At 42.1% G+C, this 24,939-nt stretch overlaps 2 protein-coding genes across 7 annotated transcripts in view; both read left to right on the top strand.

Moving 5' to 3' along the window:
* Positions 1 to 24,939, top strand: part of PLAT (plasminogen activator, tissue type) — a 507,407-nt gene that overhangs the window by 157,610 nt on the left and 324,858 nt on the right. The gene's annotated exons all lie outside the window — the stretch shown is intronic.
* Positions 1 to 24,939, top strand: part of SLC20A2 (solute carrier family 20 member 2) — a 123,908-nt gene that overhangs the window by 17,929 nt on the left and 81,040 nt on the right. Inside the window, exon 1 of one of the 6 annotated variants that reach the window (XM_063607174.1) lies at positions 16,369 to 16,387. The exons of 4 other annotated variants lie outside the window; for them this stretch is intronic. The gene's annotated coding sequence lies outside the window, so the exon portion shown is untranslated. Of the gene's footprint in view, positions 1 to 16,368; positions 16,388 to 18,073; positions 22,318 to 24,939 lie in introns of those variants that run through there. One more of the 6 variants, XM_024929952.4, reaches the window with a different exon arrangement.

Genomic DNA, 24,939 nt, shown 5'->3' with positions numbered 1-24,939 from the left:
ACTTTTTTTTTTTTTTTTTTTTTTTTTTTTGAGATGCAGTCTCCCTCTGTCGCCCAGGCTGGGGTGCAGTGGCACGATCTCGGCTCACTGCAACCTCCGCCTCCCAGGTTCAAGTGATTCTCCTGCCTCAGCCTGTGGAGCAGCTAGGACTACAGGCATGCGATACTACGCCCAGCTAATTTTTGTATTTTTAGTAGAGACGGGGTTTCACCATATTGGCCAGGCTGGTCTCGAACTCCTGACCTCATGATCCGCCCGCCTCGGCCTCTCAAAGTGCTGGGATTGCAGGCATGAGCCACCGCACCTGGCCTCTGAGCTACTTTTAAAACCCCTTTTTGCTGGGAGCAGTGGTGCATGCCCGCAATCCCAGCACTTTGGGAGGCCAAAGTGGGAGAATTGCTTGAGGCCAGGAGTTCAAGACTAACCTGGGCAACACAGAGGGACCCCCTCCGGCCATCTCTACAGATTTTTTTTTTTTTTTTTTAGCCAGGTGTGGTGATGCATACCTATAGTCTTAGCTACTCAGGAGGTTGAGGCAGGAGGCTCGCCTGGACCCAGGAATTCAAGGGTGTAGTGAGCTATGCTCGCACCACCACACTCCAACCTGGGTGACAGAACAAGTCTCTAAAGAAGAGAAAAGAACCCTTTTTGCTACAATAATACCTTTTTTTTTGAGATGGAGTCCCGCTCTGTCGCCCAAGCTGGAGTGCAGTGGCACGATCTCAGCTCACTGCAACCTCCGCCTCCCGGGTTCAAGTGATTCCCTGCCTCAGCCTCCCAAGTAGCTGGGATTACAGGCACCTGCTGCCACACTCAGCTGGTTTTTGTATTTTTAGTGGAGACAGGGTTTCACCATGTTGGCCAGGCTGGTCTCGAACTCCTGACCTAAGGTGATCCGCCCACCTCGGCCCCCCAAAGTGGTAGGATTACAGGCGTGAGCCACCATGCCTGGCCAGTAGTGCTTTTTCTTTACCCTTTTTGCTTTGAAATTGTATTACTTTTCTTAACTTTGACACCTTGGCCATTTACCAGCTGAAGTTGAATGAATTTCTTGTCTTCTCCATCCTTCGGTGTCCTCATCTGAAAAGTAAGGGTATTTATCAGCAACCACCTCATTGGATTGTCTGTTGAGTTAAATGAGATAGGCTCTAGTACCTGGGACGTGATAACTGCTTGCTCACTATTATTCCGGCAGTCTTCTCCTCTCTAGCCATCCATTTGCATCTTTCCCCTTTACGTGTTTGTACCTTCACTTAGGTTAGGAAAAATGGTTTATGTCTCCTAAATAGGCAACCCTCTTCACAAACTTTTAAAAAACTTTTTGTTTTTAAATGATTACAGACTCACAGGAAGTTAAAAAAGTACGGAGAGGTCCTGTTTACCCTCTACTCAGTTTTCCCCAAAAACCCAGAAAATTGCCATAAATCTGAGTCACCCACAGAGCTTATTCAGATTTCCCTGTTTTACATGCACTCATTGGTGAAGCGTGTGCATAGTTCTGTACAATTTGATCACGTGTAGATTTGTGTTACCACTACCACAATCAAGATACAGAATTGGCTGGGCATAGTGGTTCACACCTGTAATCCCAGCCTTTTGGGAGGCTGAGGCAGGAGGATCGCTTGAGCCCAGGAGTTTGAGACCAGTCTGGGCAACATGGCGCAAAACCCCATCTCTACAAAAAGTACAAAAATCAGCCAGGTGTGATGGCATGCATCTGTAGTCCCAGCTACTCAGGAGGCTGAGGTGGGAGCATCACTTGAGCCCAGGAGGTTGAGGCTGCAGTGAGCGATGATGGTGCCATTGTACTGTAGCCTGGGCAGCAGAGGGAGACCCTGTCTCAAGAAGAAAAAAAATACAGAATCGATTCATCACCCCAAGGCTTTCCCTTTGCTACCACTTTATAGCAAGCCCCTAACTTCTGGTAGCCACTAATCTGATCTCATCTCCGTAATTTTATCATTTTGAGAATACTATATAAATGGAATCATGCAATCTGTAACCTTTTGAGATTGGCTTTTTTCACTCAGCATAATGCCCTTGAGATCCGTTGAGTATTGACTATGCATTGAGTCCTGAGTATCAGCAGTTTGTTACTTTTTACTGCTGAGTAGTATTCCATGATGCAGGTATACCACAGCCTAGCCATTTGTCCATTGAAGGACATTTGGGTTATTTTGTTTTTACAAATAGTGTTGCTATGAACATTTGTGTACGGGTTTTTCTGTGGACCTAAGTTTTCATTTCTGTGGGAAAAATGCTGAAGAGTGTGATTGCTAGATCAAATTTTTTTTAAATGGAACATTAGGCTTTTTTGAATATACATGCTAATGCAGTCAACACTTATAAACAGTCATTTCTTAATGGCAACCATTATAAATAATATACATTGCACCTTGTTTTAAAATATCTTTCTGTATAATTTGCAGCTGAGTCCAACATATAGAACCCTGTCTTATGTATACTGTAAGACAACACATACTCAAATATTATTTTCTTTTCTTAATGAATCCGTTTTAATGTTTTATTGAGCTTTTTCTTGTGGGGAATAATTACTGTTCTCAGACAGTACATTTGGATGGGGAAAATATTTCAAGTAATGGGTTTTTTTTTTTTTTTTGGTTTGCTTTTTGTTTTTTGTTTTTTTGTTTTGAGGTGGAGTCTTGCTCTGTCACCCAGGCTGGAGTGCAGTGGCACGATCTCAGCTCACTGCAAGCTCCGCCTCCCGGGTTCACGCCCTTCTCCTGCCTCAGCCTCCCGAGTAGCTGGGACTACAGGCGCCCGCCACCACGCCCGGCTAATTTTTTACATTTTCAGTGGAGATGGGGTTTCACTGTGTTAGCCAGGATGGTCTCAATCTCCTGACCCCGTGATCTGCCCACCTCGGCCTCCCAAAGTGCTGGGATTACAGGCGTGAGCCACCGCCCCCAGCCTCAAGTAACGGGCTTTTAAAAAATCAATTCTTTGTAATGTGGTAGAGGTTAATTTTTACTTATTTATTTTTTTGGTGTTCCTGGGTGGACATGAAGAATTTTTTAAATACTTATAAAGATTGGCATAAAGAGGCTGGGCGCGGTGGCTCATGCCTGTAATCCCAGCACTTTGGGAGGCTGAGGCAGGCGGATCACTTGAGGTCAGGAGTTTGAGACCAGCCTGGCCAACATGGTGAAACCCCGTTTCTACTAAAAATACAAAAATTAACTAGATGTGGTGGTGGGTGCCTGTAATCCCAGCTGCTTGGGAGGCTGAGGCAGGAGAATTGCTTGAACCCGGGAGATGGAGGTTGTAGTGAGCCGAGATCATGTCACTACACTCCAGCCTAGGCAACAGAGTGAGGCTCTGTCTTAAAAAAAAAAAAAAAAAAAAAAAGATTAGCATAAAGAGTTGGGAAATTGGGAAACTCATTAATTGACTAATGTCCAGCAACATTTCAACTGATTGGTAGAGCACCACTGGCACTTTTGTTTTCCAAAATGTTTGGGGTCCTAATATGTTTTATAAAATCATTGTCTTCCAAGCTAATTATACATGATAAATTATCAGAGTGAGACTACAAATATTCTTTTGACATGTGAGGGGCTTCTAACTATGACAGCCATAAATTTAAGTCACTTTAAGTTGGGCATCAAAAGCCAACATAAGGACATTCCAGGTTATGGATGGGAGACAGGCAGGGGCTGGTCCATAGGTTTTGGCCTTCCCAGATGTATCTGGCTAGCCTTTACATAACTGATAAAGGAAGTGCTCTTTGTAAGAAGTTAGAAAAAGAGAAGGAAAAGAGTGAAATATAAAAAGCAGTAGTTCTTGACCCCAACTGCATATTCAAAATATCTAGGTAGCTTTAAAAACAAAGCAAGTGTCTATGCTGGGCCAATTCAATTAAAATCTCCGAAAGTGGCGCCCAGGTGTTGGTTGTATTTTTTTTTTTTTTTTAAGATGGAGTCTCGCTCTGTCGCCCAGGCTGGAGTGCAGTGGTGCGATCTTGGCTCACTGCAACCTCTGCCTCCTGGGTTCAAGCAATTCTCCTGCCTCAGCTTCCCGAGTAGCTGGGACTACAGGCACATGCCACCATGCCCAGCTAATTTTTGTATTTTTAATAGAGATGGGGTTTCACCATGTTGGCCAGGATGGTCTCAATCCCTTGACCTCGTGATCTGTCTGCCTCGGCCTCCCAAAGTGCTGGGATTACAGGCATGAGCCACCGTGCCTGGCCAGTATTTTTTTAAAATGCTGCCAAGGTGATACTTCTGTTAAGCCAAGACTGAGAACCACTGAACTAACAGGAACAGCGTCTGTGCTCAAATTTCAGCGCCTTACAGTTTGAGTACAGTGCCTGCATCTGTCCTCTGTGCATTAGACTACTGTGCGTTCCACATAGCTTTTATTTATGGCTCTGCTGAGATTAGTATTTTCCTGAGGGTGGGGAAAATCACCCTTGTGAATGGTGGACACATTTAAACTTCAGATCACAGCTTTAATATGTACAGCAGAATAGTGCTTATGCAGTGGAATCTAATACCCAAAACAGTGAGAAATTCAGAATCACTGAGTAGTCAAAAAGGAAAGTGGGCTTCATCTGCTTTGAAGTGGGATGGGTGGGAAACTTTTTGGGAAATTGAGCATCTAGAAAACCTGTGTGGAGTGTGGGGCTGAGCCATCTTGAGTACTGACAGAGCCTATTGTGGGCCACATTCTTCTCTTTTTCTAGCTTAATTCTTTACTTTGTAAAACTATTTACTTGTAACAAGTGAAAGTATACACGGATGAATAAAAAACAAGAGTTAATGTCCCACCCATGTTCATAGCCTGATGTGAATTCCTCCCCACCTGTTTCTGTACTCCAAAGCATGTATAATGACATAGGGTTTGTTAGATTTTTGTTTTTTAAATAGGCTCAAACTCTGAACATGATTCTGAAGCCGGATTTTCCTCCTCAATATATCATAGATATGCCTCCAGGTCAATAGATATAGATTTAACTCTTGTTTCAAAAATGTGAATAAAATTTGATAGCCATTATGAATAAAATATGAATAGCCATTTGGTATTGCTTTATGTAAAATAATATAGTCAACCATTTCCCTGTGAATGGACATTGAAGGGACATTCAGGATGTTTCCTTTCTTTAAAAAAAGTTGTCTGGGCGCGGTGGCTCATGCCTGTAATCCCAGCACTTTGGGAGGCTGAGGTGTGCGGATCATGAGGTCAGGAGATCGAGACCATCCTGGGTAACACGGCGAAACCCCATCTCTACTAAAAATACCAAAAATTAGCTGGGCGTGGTGGCACGCACGTGTAGTCCCAGCTACTGTGGAGGCTGAGGCAGGAGAATCGCTTGAACCTGGGAGGCGGAGGTTGCAGTAAGCTGAGATTGCGCCACTGCGCTCCAGCCTGGGTGACAGAACAAGACTCGGTCTCAAAAATAAATAAATAAATAATTCTTAAAAAAGTTTGCCACTACAAACAATGTTTTTGTACATACAACCTTAGGGACTTGTGCTTTTTTCCTAAAGTATTCTTATAATCCATGATTTGGTTTTGGTCAGATTTCTTAGTTTCTGGATGTCTTCTCTGTTAGAATAAATGAGTTAGTGTCAGTTGACTTCCAGTTAATTGACTCCTTCTGGATATTAAGTTGGGCATTAATAGGATAATCAACTATTTTAGGAATATTTGGATACTAATGAATCCTGGCAACCAGAATGTTTTCCAGAGGCCCTAGAATCCCTAGGATGGGGCTCCTCAACAGAAGGACCATGGTGGGCTTCATGGAGGTCCATGAACCACATGGTATTGATGGCAAAATTGTGTACACTTGTACATTTTATGGCTTTCATTAGATTTTCAAAGGGGCTCTTGCTGCAGATATGGTTAAAAATTGATAATATATTGTCAATTAGAGAATATTACTAAGCCTAAAAAACCTGTAAGTTACTCTAAGTTCCCATCAATAGCACATTTTTATTTATTACTTATTTATTTATTTTATTTATTTTTTTTTTGAGACAGCATCTCACTACAGTTGCCCAGGCTGGAGTGCAGTGGCACGAACATGGCCCACTGCGGCCTCAACTTCCCAGGTTCAGGTGATCCTCCCACCTCACCCTCCCAAAATGCTGGGATTACAGGCATGAGCCACCTCACCCAGCCTGAATAGCACATTTTAAATCACAGTATCCTCTTTCTGTAAAGACCTGGATCAAAGTAAGTTTATCTAATTTCCAGGTCACATAAAATTAGGAGAGATGACTAATACTATAGATAGCAGATTCTAGTTTCAGAATGATCTGAATAGGTTGTAATAATGTTCTAAAATCAGCAACATGAGATACTAAGGATAAATGATCTGCAGGAGTTGAGAAATGCTTGGGGGGTGGTGGATGGTCTCAAGTGCACGAGATGAAAAATAGCTCAGAGTTTATTGAGGCACAGGCTTATGTGAGGCATCTCTGTGATGTGGCTGCTAAAAACAGCAAGCTCAGGTTGCACTGATGCGTGCCTAGATTACATCGAGTCTGTTGTCCTGTTTTGTGGGTTAGTTAGAGCACCGTTGATGAATTGTGTTTAAGTCTCTGAACCACAGTTTAGGTGAGACATTGGCAAACGAGGGAGGCAGGACTAGTGGTGGATGGAGAAAGGAAGTCATATCAGGAACTGCTGCTAAAGGAGTTTGGTTGTTGGATCTGAAGGATGGTATAAAAGGAAAGTGGTAGCAGCCTTTATAGATTAGGGAATAGGAAGACCAGAGGATGGTATGTAGCTCTTCTGTGCTCAGTAACTGAATGAATGAGTAGAGATTATAAGGCAAAGGATTTTTACTTGGTCTAAGACAGAATCTTGTGGTGGTGAGAGCTCTCCAGCAATAGGATGCACTGCCCTAGAGAGCAATGACCTCCCAGGTTGGGGAACCCTTCAAGGCAAGCCATGGACAAGTCTGAGCTCCAGAGGTTATACAACAGGACTTCAGAAGTTCTTAACTGGAGTTTTATATTTCTTCTCTTAGGTACCTTAATTCTAAAACAGGAAAAAATTCTAGGATAATATTGTATTCCCTTTAAAAGTACTTTTATGGAAGGAGTGCTTTTGACTCAAAGGCTACATGATTGTCAGTACAGGTATTTCAAAGGTGCTGAGAATTGAAATATAACCGATTTTTATCTGAAACTGCAGTGCGTAAGTTACTCTGCTGTTACACCTGAAGTAACTAGTCTGGACTTGTAGGATAGTGTTTAAGATTTCATTTTGGTTACTTTAGAGAGGAGAAGAATCACAGTTTTCCAAATTACAAAAATGATTAAAAAAGGAAATTTCATCACTTCCTGCCCTCGCTATGGCTTCAGGAAGCACAGTCTCCACTAGACTAGTTGTCCTGGCTTCTGACTTGCATAGTAGCTCTGTGTGGCACCGGTGTCATGCTGTGTCATGCCCATGGTTTACACCCAAGCTTGCATACCGACCTGTGGAAGTGCACTGCCAATATTTGTTGGTTGAGACTAAGCTATCCCTTATGACTCTTTGATAATTGAAACAATATAAAAATCCTTGAAGCTGTGGAAATACATAAATATTGTCAAACATTTTTATATAAAACTTTGTTTAAAAAACCCTGTATCTTAGACCCCTGTTCTAAGACACACTAGCAGTCTTAGAACTGTTGGGGTGGGGGTTACAGTCACTTATGACCCCGGGATTTCTACTTTTTAGAGTGCCGGGGAGGGGTGGGTTAGAGGTTAGGAAGGTAGCCTCGTGGATTCAAATCTGGCTTCAGCACTTAGTGGCTGTGTGACCCTGGTTTCCTACGTCTGTTCTCTCACTTGCAGAAGAAAGATAGTGATAGACTTTTGCCATTGTGAGTAAGCACTCAGCACAGCGCCGGCACCTGGAGAGAACTCAGAAATGCTATATTCTGTTACCATACCACCTTCTCTCACCTCTTGATCTCTTTCCTATTTTTTCTGATTTAACAGATACTGTCATCTGTATGTCTTGTATTATCTTGAACACAGCATGTCTAAAACTAATTTTTTATATCCCCACCCCACCTTGCTCATCCTAAACCTACTCCTGCCATACTCTCCTGTCACCCCTGTTTAATGCACAGGTACCATTCATCAGAGATAGCATGGGGAGAGGTTAATACCACAAGCTCTGGAGTCAAAACTGTCTAGGATTCAATTCCTGCCCCGCTACTTATCTCCATGTGACCTTGGACAAGCTAATTTAACGTCTGTAAATCTCAGGTTCTTCAGCTATGAAACAGATGTGATATCAATCTGTCTTATAGAATTGGGAAAAATCAGTGAGATCAATACATGTTAAGTGCTTAGTACGGTTCCTGACACTTAGGTGCACAGTACATGTTTATTGTTTATACTTCTCACACTAGAAATGATAGTGTCATCCTTAATTCCTCTTCTTTTCCCCACTGAAGTCATCAGTGCTATGATTCTACCTCCAAAGTCTCTCTTCTTCCATCGCTGCCTTTACACCAGGCTTCCCTAAGCTGAATCCATCACTCACAGAGCTTCATCAGCCCCAGAAATTACATGTACGTTTTTTGACATACGTGCATGTTTCTTAGGAAAAGGGCTTTTTTTTTTTTCAAACAGAGTATTACTCCATTGCCCAGGCTGGAGTGCAGTGGTGTGATCTCAGCTCACTGCAACCTCTACCTCCTGAGTTCAAGCAATTTTCCTGCCTCAGCCTCCCAAGTAGCTGGGATTACAGGCGCGTACCACCATGTCCGGGTAGTTTTTGTATTTTTAGTAGAGATGGGGTTTCACCATGTTGGCCAGGCTGGTCTCTAACTCCTGACCTCAAATGATCCACCTGCCTCGGCCTCCCAAAGTGCCGGGATTACAGGCATGAGCCACTGCGCCCAGCCAGGGGAGGGCTTTTTAGCTTTTATCGTTGGCATTCATGCAAGTCCGTAACCCAAAAAAGGCTAATAACTACTCTTATCTCTTGCCTGTTTCCAGTAACCTATAAACTAACTGACAGTTCTCCCCTAGTCTCTGTTTCTAATCTTCTCTTCACACTGTTACCCAGTTAACTATTGTTTTAATGTTTTTCTATTGCTATCCTAAGCTGATGGAGTGGTGTTGACTCCCTGTTGCCCACAGGAGTGGTTCTTGCCCACAGGTTAGAATTGCTACGTGGGAAGTTTTTAAAAACTGCTAATGCCTGGACCCAATTATTATTGCTAACAAATAACAGGCCATCAGCATTTTGTTTTAAAGCTTCTCAGGAGATTTTAATGTGTATCCAGAGTTGAGAGCTTCAGAGCTACAGGATAGTGGACCCACTCCTTAGCATGGTGCTTGTAGGCCCCAGCAATCTAGCACCAATCTATTTTTGCAACCTAATCTTCTACCTCTTCTCCCATTCATATCCCATCACTTGTATTCAGAACACATACTTCTTGCTATTCCCAGAACATGCTACATGGTTTCCTACCCCTGAGCCTTTGCCTGTACTGATTGCTCTTCCTAGAATGCCTTTCACTGTTTTTCTGCCTGGGTATTTCCATCGCAAAATCTCCCCCAAGCCCCAGAGAGAATTTCATCCCTTACTTCCGTTACAGGATTTACCTGTATTATAATTATTTATATACCTGTCTTCCAGGGCACACTGAACTCCTGCAAGATAAGATCCTATTCATTTCTTTTCTCAAGCACTTGTCATCAGGTTAGGAAGCTCCCTGAGAGCCTGATGGATAAATGAACACATGAGAATGTACAACCAGCCGCCTGCTCAGGGGAGTCAGGAAATCTGTGGGGTTGGGGAATGCAAGTCAATGTGGTATAGGAGTGGTTAAAAGTGCTCAGCAAAGTTTTATCCTCTTCTATTGCTTTTTCATACCTGTATAAAAAGGCAAGATCAAAATATATGAAGTTTATCATCTAGGACGAGGAAAGTTAAGACCAGCTTTTAAAATACCCCCAAACATTGACTGTCTGAATATAACAGCATAAAGTCATGTCATATGTGTCTCCCAAGACTCCAGCGGTTTCTGAATGAGAGGTGGAGAGGCAGCCACTGTGATGGTGGCAGCTGTTAATTCTGCCCAGTGGATTGTTCCAACTGAGTTACTGATATGAGGATGCCCTTATATGGACAGTTCTCCAGACGTTATATGTTTCTAATTTTGATCTCACCCCTGGCCTTTGTGTTTTAGCTGCTGTCTAATCCTTCTCTTGGCTATTTTTAATACTTTTTTTCCTCCATGCATCTCAGAATTGTCCAGCATTCTAAAGAATGGCAAGTTAAATGTGATTTATTCTTCCTGTTTTTTCAGTGCCTAGGATTAGTTTAAGCATAAAAGTGGTTTTGAGAGAGATTACTTTAGTAAATGATCTCAGAAGATACTCTGTTGGATACTGTTTGAGGGGTGTTTTGTGTTATTCGTTCCTTATCTTAATTATTTTTCCTGAGCACTGACCACCACAACACTCTTATGAGAAGAAATGGTGTATTTAAAGCTGATACAAAGAACAGTGACTACTAATCTGATGTTGTGATTTGGGAATGCATAGTTCTGATCTGCTGTGTATGAACAACTTGAATGCTCTTTGTCTAACTAGCTGCTTATTACTTTAATAATTTTAAATAAGAAGGGCAAGAATTTTCTTTTTCAAAGTCACAGTGTTGGTTGGACCTTATAAATATGTTGCCCTTTTACATTTTTATCCATCTTACTGAAAAAGAGTTTTTTGGGCTGGACGTGGTGGCTCAGGCCTGTATTCCCAGCACTTTGGGAGGCCAAGGCGGCCAGATCACTTGAGGTCAGGAGTTCGAGACTAGCCTAGCCAATATGGTGAAACCCCATCTGTACTAAAAATACAAATATTAGCTGGGTGTGGTAGCGCACGCCTGTAGTCCCAGCTACTCGAGAGGCTGAGGCAGGAGAATCGCTTGAACCCAGGAAGCAGAGGTTACAGTGAGCTGAGATCGCGCCACTGCACTCCAGCCTGGGCATCACAGTGAGACTCCATCTCCAAAAAAAAAAAAAAAAGAGTTTTTCGAGTTTTTTTTTTTAAGCCGTAAAGAAATCTGGATCTATCCAGAGCTGTTCTTTATGGTTTACATAAAAGGTTCTTAGTTTGGGAAACTAAAAAGGATAATTTTCAGTTGTTTTCAAAGAGCATTTTTAAAAAACAGATCTGAGTCAAAGAAGTGGGAAATGAATCCTGTCCTTGTAATTGGAGAGGCAAGAATATAATGTCAAAAAGAAGAAACCAACTCTTAAAATGAAAGCATTAATGTCTAAAATGGATAATTGGCTTTCATTTCGCAGTCTACAATCAACCATGACTATCCCAGTACTGTTTGTCCACTCCTCTTTTGTGAACCATCCCCCTGTATTATGAAGGAACTGGTCTCTGGTGTTTCTCAGAATGGTCTCTTGGATTATTATAATTATTGGGCTATTATAGTTCTGAGAGCTGAGTTGTTGATCCTTCTGGGTTTGGTTTTATGGTTTTTTGGTGGGGTTTTTTGTTTGTTTTTTGCTTATCACAGCTACTTTGAAAACGAACACTCATTTTTTTAGTACTTTTTAAATGAAATACTTAGTACCTAAGGATACAATCATGTACGTTTATCAAGAGACCTGTGGAAGTAGTCACCTGCTGGATTCTTATAGCCAAGTGCAACTAGATCCTCTTATAAATATTTTATCTCTTAATTTGAGCTTGACTTTGAACTGCTTACCCTAACAGTGACCACTTCTTTTTTTTTTTTTTTGAGATGGAGTCTTGCTCTGTCACCTAGGCTGGAGTGCAGTGGCGCGATCTTGGCCCACTGCAGCCTTTGCCTCCCAGGTTCAAGCGATTCTCCTTCCTCAGCCTCCCGAGTAGCTGGGATTACAGGCACCCGCTACCACGCCTGGCTAATTTTTGTATTTTTAATAGAGATGGGGTTTCACTGTGTTGGCCAGGCTGGTCTTGAACTTCTGACCTCGTGATCCGCCTGCCTTGGCCTCCCAAAGTGCTGGGATCATAGGTGTGAGCCACTGCGCCTGGCCAAAAGTGACCACTTCTTAGTTTATCTGTTTGGAAACAGATCATACCCATTTACAGCAAAACTATTACAAATTAGAAAACAAATTTTTGATTTCCATGTCTCTTGGAAAATTGGTATCAAGTATTGTCTTCCACCACACACGTGGGCATCTGCCCTTCAAGTGCCTCTTATAGATGCTCAGAGACCTGATAGTGAAAAGGCAGGAGTCTTGAGAATGGACTTGAAATTATTCACAGTGAAGCTGGCGGCTCTCCACTGTCATTTTGAGGGTCCTTTCAGGCATACCCTGCAAGTTCCCTGTCTACCTGAAATAGGTAGCAAGGGGACCTAAAGCCCCAGAGCCCCAGAACAGATTTTCTACCTACCATGGCCAGGTGGTTTAACTAGGAATTCTCCTTCATCGTTACTTTATATAGCTTACATATAAAATATATATATTGTATGTATATTTTCTTTTTTTAAAAAAATCCATGTATAAAATTTTTTTTTCAAAAATCCATGCCAAGCTCTGTTGTAAGTGCTTTATGTGCATTGAGTCATTTTTGCAACATTCCTAGAAGGTAGATGGATCCTTATCCTCATTTTACAGATGGGCAGAGAGAACTCTGTTAAATAACTTGCCTACTGTCTCAAAGCTAGCAATTGGTTCAGTTTGATTGAACCCAGGAATATGGCTCTGTTAAAAGACTCCTACAGCCCTCTTTTCCTCAGAAAGCCTTAAATTTCGAGTTAAAAGTAGGGTAATCCTTACCTAAAGACTCTAAGTGCTCTTGAAACAGACTTGAATGATTGTGAAACAGTATAGATTGAAATCACAAAAATTAGTATTTTATACTGTGTATCAAAAGATTTGGGCAATTAGCAGCTCATTGCTTGATACTTAATAGTTTTCCTATTATCGGAGGGAGTAAACTGAGAAGTGGATGTTTATGATTAGCAGTTTAGCACAACTCATTATTTCACATTCTATCCAATACAGAATTGACAATAAGGCTTTGTTTGTGATGGGTGGAGTTTACCTTGGTGATATCTATGAAAAAGTGGTTTCTAACAAATAAATACTATAAGATTGCAGTAAAATGTTACTTATTTCAACATAGTCGAATATTTTCAAGCACTTTTAATGGGTTTTTTGTTTTTGTTTTTAGTATAATCCAGTAACTATCCTTAGTACTTTCCTTTTAAAAACAGAGGAAACTCAGTTTAATATTTGTTGATTCAAGTAATAAAACTGCATTTAAAAGTATTTTCAGTTTAGATATATATCTAGTTCAAGCCAAATTAGTCTGGGATTAGTAAGGTTTTTGTTAACCTAACTTTCGAATTACTGTGGCTTTAAATCTAATCTTTGACTTTTTCCCCAAAATCTTATTGCATTCAGAGTTTCTCATTTTAGATTAGCTTGCATAGTAATAAATTATAGAAGTGAAGGTTGCACTTAATAAGCCTGTGCTTATTTTTCCATTTGAGGTGCATATATCACATAAGGTGGTATTAGTGCTCTTTTGTTTTGAAGCTAGTGGCCGTGTTGTATCTGTGTCTAGTGGTTTCAAGCCTAGCATCTTTTTGTTTTGTTTTGTTTTGTTGAGACAAGTTCTCGCTCTGTTGCCCAGGCTGGAATGCATTGGCACAATCATAACTCACTGCAGCCTCAAACTTCTGGACCCAAGATATCCTACCACCTCAGCTTCCCAAGTACCTTGGACTACAGGCGGGTACCACTGCACCTGCTAATTTTTTTTAATTTTTAATTTTTAATTTTTTTTTTATTTTTAGAGACGAAATCTCACTATGTTGCCCAGACTGGTTTCAAATTCCTGGGTTCAAGCAATGCTATGTCCTTGTCCTCCCAAAGTGCTGGGATTATAGGCGTGACACTGTGCCTGGCTAAGCCTAGCATCTTGTATCAGCAAGTGCAGAATTATTGCCCCCAAGAGAAAGGAGAAAGCTTCCAGTGTGAAAGTAGAGGAAGGACAGCCTGTGTTCTTTTAACTGAGTGGAGGCTGATGTTGGGGTGCATGGAACTTGTCTGACCTTGTGCTCTAGATCTCTGTGGACTCCAGACAATGGAGGAGGAAGGGAAACATTTAAGTGTGTTTAGCATTTTCTACATACCAGGTACTGTTCTTGGTGATAAAGCTGTATCTCTGTATCTACATTCATACGTGCCTATCTATATCTATATAACTGTTTGCTGTGTATGCATAAACATATAAGTTTATTTAACAAAACATTTATACCAGGCACTATTCTACATACTTTACAAATGAAAAACTCATTTAGTCTTCATAATAACCCCGTGAGGCATGTATAATTATTCCCATTTTAAAAGTGATGAAGGCACAGTGAGAAAGTAATTGCCCAAGACAACTACAAAGTGATGAAGCTGGCATTTGAACCAGGTAGCCTTGCTGCAGATGCCACTTTCATTGGATACTTTATAGCCTAGATTTGGAAAAATTAAGTAATATAGTCATCAAAGCAGCTATTACTTGATGGAGCTTGAATCTCAATCAAGCCGTCCCCTAGACAAATATTATAGCTTTCCTTTTTCTCCATCTTTGCTTGTGTGTTGCTTCTGTATAGTGTTCTTTCTACTCCTGCTACTGTTGAGAGCTTAGGAGAAGGCTCCATTCAAATGCCACTCCCAGGCCGGGTGTGGTGGCTCACGCCTGTAATCCCAGCACTTTGGGAGGCCGAGGCGGACGGATCACCTGAGGTCAGGAGTTCAAGACCAGCCTGGCTAACATGGTGAAACCCCATCTCTACTAAAAATACAAAAATTAGCCAGGCATGGTGGCAGGTGCCTGTAATCCCAGCTACTCGGGAGGCTGAGGCAGGACAATCACTTGAACCTGGGAGGTGGAGGCTGCAGTGAGCTGAGATCATGCCACTGCACTCCAGCCTGGGGTTACAGAGCGAGACTCCGTCTCAAAACAAACAAACAAACAAAAACAAATACCACTCCCTCCAAGATCCCTTTTTTGAAAATGGAGATGGGGTCTCAATATGGTGCTGAGGCTGGTCTGGGACTCCTGGCCTCAGGCGATCTTCCCACCTCAGCCTCCCAAAGTGCTGGGATTATATTACAGGTGTGAGCCACTGCACCTGGCTGAAGATGCCTTTCTTTCTTTCTTTCTTTCTTTCTTTTTTTTTTTGAGACAGAGTCTTGCTCTGTTGCCCAGGGTGGAGTGCAGTGGCACGATCTTGGCTCACTGCAGCCTCTACCTCCTGGGTTCAAGCAGATTCTCCTGCCTCAGTCTCCTGAGTAGCTGGGACTACAGGCGTGTACCACCACGCCTAGCTAATTTTTTTTGTATTTTTAGTCGAGATGGGGTTTCACCATGTTGGCCAGGCTGGTCTCGAACTCCTGACCTCAGGTGATCCGCCCGCCTCAGCCTCCCAAAGTGCTGGGATTACAGGCATGAGCCACCGCGCCGGGCCAACCTTTCTTGATTAACACAACTGGAAGCCTCTTCTTTGCTTATGTTCCTATTGGAATGAACTTTTAACTTTTGGAATGCTTAGTAATTACTCCCTTATATGATAAGTTTATGGACAGTGGGACAGTGTCATGACTCATCACATTATGAGCCTCTTAAAGGCAGAACTGTCATTGACACCACTTTCTGCTGTGGTCATGGGCATCCTGCCACTTATACAAATCTTGCAAATGCTTGGGAGTTTCCTGATGGTGCTTTAACAGATGTTTGTTGAATAGGTGGCTGTTCTGAATGTAGAGCAGTATGAAAGCCCCAAGAGAATTCCAATATAATTTAAAAAATCAACTATGTTAAAATGAGTATTCAAACAACAGCAGTCATAATGCTGCCTTTACTTTCACAATCCTGATAAAAACTGTCATAAAATTATGCTGAATTAGCTATTTATCAAGGTTTTTTAAAGAACTGTCTTGAAGAATTTGCGTCTTTTTTTTTTTTTTAGCTGAAGAGGATACCAGTTTCTTCTGTGCAGAGTTAGAGCTCTCTGTTTGTATGTATGTGAATTGAGTCCGTTTCTGAAGTGTGAAGACTGCATCGCTGTGGATCACACTGGTGTAGCCCTCCTGAGCATGCAGCCTTTTTGGAGGAATGTGTGTTAGTCAGCTTTTGCTGCATAACAAACCACCTGATACTAGTGGCTCAAAAAAACAAACATTTCTTTCTGTACCTCACAGTTCTGTAGGGCACCGGAGTGGTTCTGACTTGAGCAAGCCTGGCTGGACTTTGCAGTCAGCTGGCAGCTGGCTGGCTGTGTGGTTTACGATAGCCTGACCCACCCATCAGGTGCTCAGCGGGCTGACCAGTGGCAGGGACTCAGCAGTGATGGCGCATCCCCACTCCATGTGGCCTTCTCATTTCTGGTAGGCAAGCCAGGGCGGGGCATTTCGAAGTTGCAAGAGAGGGTGAGCCCCCATGCACCAGCACTTTCCAGGGCCCAGCATTATGTTTGCTGTTGTCCTACTGGCCAAGCCCAGAGTCAGTGCGGGAAGGGACTCCCTAGGGTAAGGAAGGAATAGGGAGACTTTACAGCAGCCATCTGCCCAGACACATGATTCGCCTGTGTTCTTCAGTCAGTGACCCTGAATCCTGTGCTAACCTCTGGCTGGGGACATGAGACCATATCACGGAGAAAATTAAACAGGCTGGCGCAGCTACAGAGTTTTCCAAAGGAGTTTACAAACCCTGGTTTTCCTGAAATACTTAACGACCATTTGAAGTTCCTTTCAACATTTTATTTTTTGAAGAAGCTTCATGCTATAAAAACAGGGAGCCTTTAATCCGCACTCAGTAAATATCCCAAATTGCCCTTCAGCAAGTACCATACTGCTGCTAGACCTGCTGTGAGCATAATGGCCCTGGCCGTTTATTGAGACTCTTTGTGTGCCTGTGCTAGATACATCTCACTTCCTTCCAACACCAACCCTTGATGTCAGCAACATTATCCCCATTTTACAGGCGAGGAAGCCGAGTCACAGAGGTGAGCTCAATTGCTCGAGGTCAGACAGCTAGTAGGTCGTGGGGTACACTTTGAACCCAGGTCTTTCTGAGTCCACAGCTACAATCCAAAGAATTCCTAACGTGGGCCAGGCACAGTGGTTCACGCCTGTTATCCCAGTACTTCGGGAGGCCAAGGTGGATGGATGCTTGAGGTCAGGAGTTTGAGACCAGCCTGGCCAACATGGCGAAACTAAAAATACAAAAATCAGCTGGTCGTGGTGGAACACACACCTATAATCCCAGCTACTCAGGAGGCTGAGGCAGGAGAATCCTTGAACACAGGAGGCAGACGTTGCAGTGAGCCGAAATTGCACTACTGTGACAGAGACTTTGTCTCAAAATAAATAAATAAATAAATAAATAAAATACAGAGAATTCTTAACGAGTTGAAGAGTTTTTTCTTCAATGTTCATTTTTTGATGGCTTTTTTTTTTCTTTGAGATAGAGTCTCACTCTGTCATCCAGGCTGGAGTGGTGGCGTGATCTCAGCTCACTGCAACCCCCGCCTCCCGGGTTCAACTGATTCTCATGCCTCAGCCTCCCAAGTAGCTGGGACTACAGGTATGTGTGACCGTGCCCGGCTAAGTTTTTTGTAGAGACGGGGTTTCGCTACGTTAGCCAGGCTGGTCTCAAACTCCTGACCTCAAGTGATCCTCCTGCCTCAACCTTAAATAGTTGGATCAAATAACCAGGTTCAAGTTGATGATAAATAGCTCAGAATAGAAACTTCACTGCTATTTCCAGATGTCATTTTAAAATATTTTAGAATACTTGATTTCTCCATGACCTATCCATGCTTTTCTAAGGTTCCAAACTAAAATGCAGAATCTTGAGTTATTCCAGAACATAGATTTAAAATTTGATCAGAAAATAACCTTTATTTAAGAAATGAGGGGTCAGGCATGGTGGCTCACGCCTGTAATCCCAGCACTTTGGGAGGCCGAGTTGGGTGGATTGCTTGAGCCCAGCCTATTTATTTACTATCCTATTATGAGCTTGAGACCAGCCAGGGCAACATAGCAAAACTCCATCTCTACAAAAAATATAAAAATTAGCCAGGTGTGGTGGTGCACACCTATAGTCCCAGCTACTTGGGAGGCTAAGGTGGGAGGATCGCTTGAGCCTGGGAGGTGGAGGTTGCAGTGAACCAAGATCGTGTCACTGCACTCCAGGCTGGGCGACAGAGTGAGACATCTTCTCAATTAAAAAAAAAAAAAGGTTGGGGGGGTATTGCGTCCCTCTTGTGTGGCACCCTCCTTCCTCTCCCCGCTGTAGCCATAGCACATTGCACATAAACTGCGTCTTCATACTTACCCAAGTATTGTATCTGCCTGGGTGAGTCTGTTCTGTCACTAAAATGTGAACTCCCTGGACATGGAGACCTTGTCTTTCATCTCTGTATCTGTCCCCAGTACCTGGCATAGTAACTGGAACATGCCCTTTTTTTTTTTTTTTTTTTTTTTTTTTTTTTTGAGACGGAGTCTCGCTTTGTTGCCCAGGCTGGTGTGATCTTGGCAGTGGCATGATCTTGGCTCACTGCAGCCTCTGCCTCCTGGGTTCAAGTGGCTTCTCCTGTCTCAGTCTCCTGAGTAGCTGGGACTACAGGCGTGCGCCACCATGCCTGGCTATTTTTTTTTGTATTTTTAGTAGAGACAGGGTTTCAGCATGTTGGTCAGGCTGGTCTTGAACTCCTGACCTCGTGATCCACCCACCTCGGCCTCCCACAGTGCTGGGATTACAGGTGTGAGCCACCACGCCTGGCCGCCAATTTTTATTATATGATTTTATAACTAAAATTTCATGTCTAGCAATGAAATTCTTCTCTCTTTTTTGTTTATTTATCTTCCTTTTAGTCTTTCTTTCTCCTCGGATCTTTCCCCTTCTATCTGTCTCAGTTCCTTCATTTTCCTTAGCTCTCCATTTCTCCCAGCATCTGCTACTAGTCTAGTCTCCTGGCTCTTAACCTTTTTGAGACACAGACTCCTTTAATAAAGTGATGAAGAAAGTTATCTCCCCAGAAGAATACACACAGAGAACACAGAATATTTTGCATATTATTTCAAAGGTAAAGAATGCCAAGAAGCCAGGGGCAGTAGTTCATGCCTGTGATCCCAGTGCTTTGGGAGGCTGAGGTGGAAGAATCACTTGAGCCCAGGAGTTCGAGGCTGGCCTGGGCAACATGGTGAGACCTCCTCTCTACAAAAAAATTTTAAAATTAGCCAGGTGTGCTGGCACGTGCCTGTAGTCCCAGCTACTCAGGAGGCTGAGGTGGGTGGATTGCTTGAGCTCAGGAGGTCAAGGCTGCAGTGAGCCATGATTGTGCCACTGCACTCCAGCCTGGGTGACAGAATGAGACCCTAGCTCTAAAAAACAAAGGATGCCAAGTATCTAAACTTTGAGCTCCTTGAGGACAAAAACTAGGCGTTTTTCATCCTATATGCCCAGTATTTAGTTGATGTTTCTTGAGTGTATATAAGTGTGCACATGCCCAGAAACCTGTAAATATTAGTACATGTTGTAGAAAAGCTGTTGTCAGGAAGATATTTGTACACTCTGGCTTTCCACTATGATAGTCACCAGGCACATGTGGGTACTGAGCACTGGAAATGTGGATTGTCCAGATTGGAATGTACTAATTGTAAAATACGCATTGGATTGCACAGGCTTGGGGCAGTACAAACAAAAGAATGAAGATATCTCATTAATAGTTTTTATGATTATTACACATTAAAATGATCATATCTTGGATATATTGAGTTAAAATATATTATTAAATTAATTTTACCTCTTTATTGTTACTTTTCTAAAAGCAGCTACTAGAAAATTTTAAATTATACATGTAACTGCTCATAGAAGGTTGGTATCTGGGTTAATTCATTAGTGGACATTCATAAACATAGTAATTTTCTTTAATTTCATGGATTCGTTGAACTAAAGATCCCATAGGTCACCGCCTTCCCTGTCCCTCCTCTACCACCAAAAATTAATGAGAACAAATGGGAAGAATTTACTCTGCTTTTAAAGGTACTCTGATACAGATTTTTATCTACTGTCATAAGTATACCTAGAACAAAAGCACTGTTGACTCAAGTAGTTTCACTAATGAAAAGGAAGCAGCAGAATGACTAATGTAAATTGGAGGAGACTGTTTTATTTGGAATGCTTTGGTTCTTCCACTGTGAAACAGGTGTGGCTGCTGTTGAAACAGCAGAGTCATACTAGACATATCTGACATGTGAGGAACTGGAGCATTGCTCAGGGGCCCCTGCCTTCCGATGAATGGATGTAGGATCCATCATACATCAGATTGCTCCTTTCCAATACAAACTCTGATGCAGAAATGCACTTGGTGTATTTGCTTTTTCTTACTTTCTGGTTTAGGGCAGAAATAATATTTTGGCTTAGAGACTTTTGTCCTGAACTATGACATAATAGGATGAGAATATCATGTCAAAAATAGCCTTACAAGGTCCTTTTTGGCATTAAGACTTCTGGAGTGAGTTTGCAGTGGATTATTGAGAATAATTCTGTTCATTAGCAGCTAGCCATCTTTGATGAGTGCTGACTTCTCTTCTTTCAGCACAGAGCAGGAAATGCCTGCCTCCCATGACTCTGGGTTGGAGTGAAGGGGAATGCATACCAGCCACCCTCTTGCAGAGGTGGGGCAGGTGCTGGCACAGAGCCTCAGGTTAGGCCGAGGGGATGCAATCTCAGATCAGCAGCCAGCAGTGTTTGTAAACAACAGGAGGGAGATTGTGCTGGTGATGTCCAACTCACACCAATGAAGATCAACCGGTTTGTGCTTTGGGCAGCAGGCTGCAGATGGACAGTGCCTCCTGAGGGCATCGCCATGTTTTAGGGATCCGTGTTGCAGGATACCTGTCTGCAAGAGAGAGTCAAGGAGGGCTTTTTAAGCCCCTGGGGTTCGGGCCTGGCATCTGGGTGTTAAGTAGAGTGAATCTCCTGAAGTCCAAACTAACATATGACATTTTAAAATGAGGAAAACAAATGGCTCTGAAAAGGTCTATAGGATTATAGGTAAGTGGTTAATACGGAAGATGTTATAAAGGTCTCAGGAGGAGATGGGGTGATCCAGGGTTGGTTGAAGTCGTTGAAATGGAATTACCCTGTCTTTTACCTGTCTGTGGGGGGGAAAAAAAAAAAGAGGAAAATGACATCTCCCAAAGATGCTTGGAGATTTGATTGATGTTTGTAAAGTGCTTTGATATCTTTCATAGAGTGTTCAATAAGAGCAAAATATGTCATCAGAACTTAGTCTAAAGTAAACTAGTCCAAAACCATCTCGAGTAGATACTAAGCGGTTTTGTGTCTTTGTTATAAGTTGTACTTATATTTTCGAGAAAAAGTTTTTCATGTTCTGATTTTCTTTTCAGTGTCAGCTGTATGTTTGGGGTCTTTACCTGTTAACTTGAGTTCCAACATGCTTTGTAGATGGTCAGTCACCTACAGAGGACAATTTTTCTAGCCAAGGAGTTAAATCCACCTTAAAATGCTTCTTGCCAAGGACAATGCCTTTGCAAATATTTGAGATGTTTATTCTCAGTTGTGATTTATTACTGAATCTGTGTCTTCATAGCGACTCCTTGGGAGGTGCAGGAGGAGGCAGAGCCAGAAAGCAAGTCCCTGCAATCAGTTCATTATAGAGAAAGAAAAAGCTTTTATTTCAGGATTCTGGTGGATAGACTTACTGATATGTATATTCTGTGTCTATTTAATTTCACGTAGTGCTGCATCTAATCACGCTGTTTAAATAATCGGACAGAATGTCCTTTTGCTTTGCTTTTGCTTGTGAAGAGCACACAGCACTGCCACCTTGTTGCCAAAGTTTGGTCTGATTTGAATGTGCTTAAAAATCAAGTGAATGCCTGTTGGGAAAAAGCTTACTCCTTCTCTTTGTCAGTACTTGCAAAAACAACTTAAAAGAAGTTAGTATTATTGGACTGAATTCAGTAATTAGCATAATCATGATGCTATGTATTGTTCACCAGGGCACGCCCCTTGGCCGCATTTCCCATTAAGAGGACACCGATGTTGTCCTAGTGAATAAATCCCGGCACACATGATGCAAATCAGCGTGTTCCTGCCTGCCGCTTGGCTGCAGTTAATTTTAGCCGGGGTTAGTTCTATGAGTTGTAAAAGTAGAAGTTAGCAAGCTGAAATGTGACTTCTCGGCCTAATGTGGTAGGATATCTATTTTAGACTTCAGATTGTGTTTGTGATCAGGAGAGCAGTCTTCTGAAGAATTGTGGCTCAGTTTTCTTGGAAACTACTTGTAAGTACTGGGTGGAATTTTAAGACTTCTCTTTGTTCTTTTCTCCTTAAATCTTCCTAATGTTACCGTCATAGTAATGTTTATCTCTTGGGAAAACTGGAAGCTTTCAGGTTGGTACGTTAGAGAAAGCTAAGAGAGGTGGCAAAAGGTTTTTCTTTAAATGTCTCCTACTGCAATAAATCTGCCTTATTCAATTTGCCCAAGAAAAAGTTTTCGATTCTTATTTTTGCAAAAGCAATCTGTAGATTATTATTTTATGTTAAAATATTTGATTAATGGATATGGTTTCTGTAAATACAGAAACATTGTATTGTGTCATTGAGCTTTGTTTTCTACTATGGTAACCTAATTCTTGAGAAAAAAATGTTGAAAGTTAATTCCTGTTATACTCTGTGCTACAAGTTTATTTTGTAGAAATAATGGAGTGTCAAATGTAATTTTCTTGAATGTATAGATGGACAGTTTTTTATCCTTTTAAGGGGGATTTCGTGCTTAAAAAATAAACCCATATATGCCTAAAGAGAAGCACTTTAAAAAATTAATTTAGGAAGAAGGTTTTAGAGAATAATTTAAAGCATCCTCTTTTAGACTGAGTTAGTTATCAAAAGTAACCAAAGGCCATGGGATTCTGTAACCTTAACTGCAGTTCATCTAACACATTATTACCAACTTAAATTTGTACTGAAGAAAACAAAAGATTTTGATATTGAATATTTTAAATTAAATTTGAATCATCTTGCTTATTTAGAAGTGTGTTTTCAATGTGGACTGACCTCAAGCCAAACAGTTTGCTTACAGCAGAGAACCAGGCAGGAATTTCTTTATCAATTAGCAAGTAAATGTATCAGCTTTAGGAATATTGATATTAATAAAACAGTTCTCCTAGGCGATAGGATAGGTGCTCACCAGCTATCTGTGCCTGTCATCTCTAGAGCAAGGAAGGAGGCAGGTCCACAGTTAGTATTGTGAAAGCCATTTTCCCATTTTGAAAAGATTTAGTTAAAGACTTCTTTGTTATTATGTATTGTCTGATTTTAAATGCAAATGACATAAAGTGTCAACAATGAAAGGAAATACTTCAGTGTTCCATTTAGTAGGAAAAGAGTGTAAGAAAGGAAAGTAGTACTGAGTTCTTGGGCTATTTTTAGAAAGAAACTTACTTCATACTTAGTTTTTATTGAGCTGAAGAGAAATTTGCTGCCCAGATGAATTATAATGATAACAGAAGCCTCTAATGTCATCTTCAGCAGTAAAAGGGGTTTTGCTCCGGTAATCCTTCATAATATATATTTTTATCCAAAAATTCTGACTTATTGCTATTACTTCTTACTTCTAATTGTTAATAAGGCACCATCAGAATCTCAGTGGAGCATTTTTAAAGGTACACTGTAGTTGGGTATTAGTTTTCACACCAGTATTCACTTGATCTATTGTAGTTCTTAGTCCTGCAAAAGAGAAAAGCTGATTCGAATTTATCCATTGTTTAATTTCACAGACGTTTCTGTAGGTTTTTCTACTACTAGGAAGCATGTGCTTTATGATGAGTTGCTAAAATGCGCATAAACACTTGAGGAGTGTTCGTTTTAATGATTTACGTGCTGTGAGAGAGTGGCAGCGGTGAGTGAGAGCGGAGAAGGTTTTCATTATGTAAGTGTTAGTGCCGGAATTCCTTGTGTTTGCCGGTGCTGCGATTCTCTTCGCTGCTTCTACCCCGTGTGCCTGGTGAAATGATGCTGGCTGTGACTGGTTATGACCTTGGGCGACAAATCATGATGAGCTCTATGCAGAGTCACACACTGGGGGTCCAGGTGCGGAGAAACAGGGCAGCTTTGTGGCCGCGGAGGAGTCCAGGAGCCGAGCCCGCCTGCCCTTGCCCTGCTGTTCCCACGCCGCAGGTGACCGCACGTCTCCCCTGCAGTCCTGTTGGAGCCACTCTGTCCAGCTGCCCGTGCTCTCATCCTACTCCTCCACGTCTTAAAATAGTTACAGACCCAGAGGCTCTGACAGAATCGCTGCCGGTTGCAGATTTATTTCACTGTTACTTTCTGCCTAGAGGGATAGCCTTCTGCTCAGAAGCTTTGAGGGGTTTCTCAGGGATGCAGAGAGGAACCTTTTCTCTGGGACCCCTTCCCTCACATGAGGTTGTAATGAGTCCCTTGCCTGCATGGCTAAATGGGAACTGCGCTATGTAACAGGTTGCCTTTCGGCTTGGAGCCCGGATGCTCAGTGATCACATCCCTAGAATGTTCTCTCTCTAAAGGAAATCTTGTCGGAAGAGGCTGTGTTATGTGAGTTCCAGCTGTTCATCTAAAGTGGAAGGAGCAGTGAGCGGGAGGGATGCCTTCAGCTTCCGTCCATCTTAAAAACAAGTGTAACATAATGGGATATGGCCCTCAGGAGGAAGGCTGATTTCTCGCATACGGGGTACTGCTGTCATTATTTAGCATGTATTAAGCACCCCACAGCACATGCGGTGCACAAGGAAAGCATAGTTCCAACCCACATGCTACAACAAGGCAGGACGCAGAAACTAGGCCCCCTGACATTCAGTAACTACACTGGCAGAAAAAAAATGTGAAAATGAAGAAAAGGGAAACAAGATGAGTGGGGTGGGTTGAGGAT

This window comes from Pan paniscus, chromosome 7 (assembly GCF_029289425.2).
Source record: "Pan paniscus chromosome 7, NHGRI_mPanPan1-v2.0_pri, whole genome shotgun sequence".
In the NCBI taxonomy this organism is placed as follows: Eukaryota; Metazoa; Chordata; class Mammalia; order Primates; family Hominidae; genus Pan; species Pan paniscus.
Note: the sequence above shows the minus strand (reverse complement) of the source record. Positions and strands in the feature narration are given on the sequence as shown.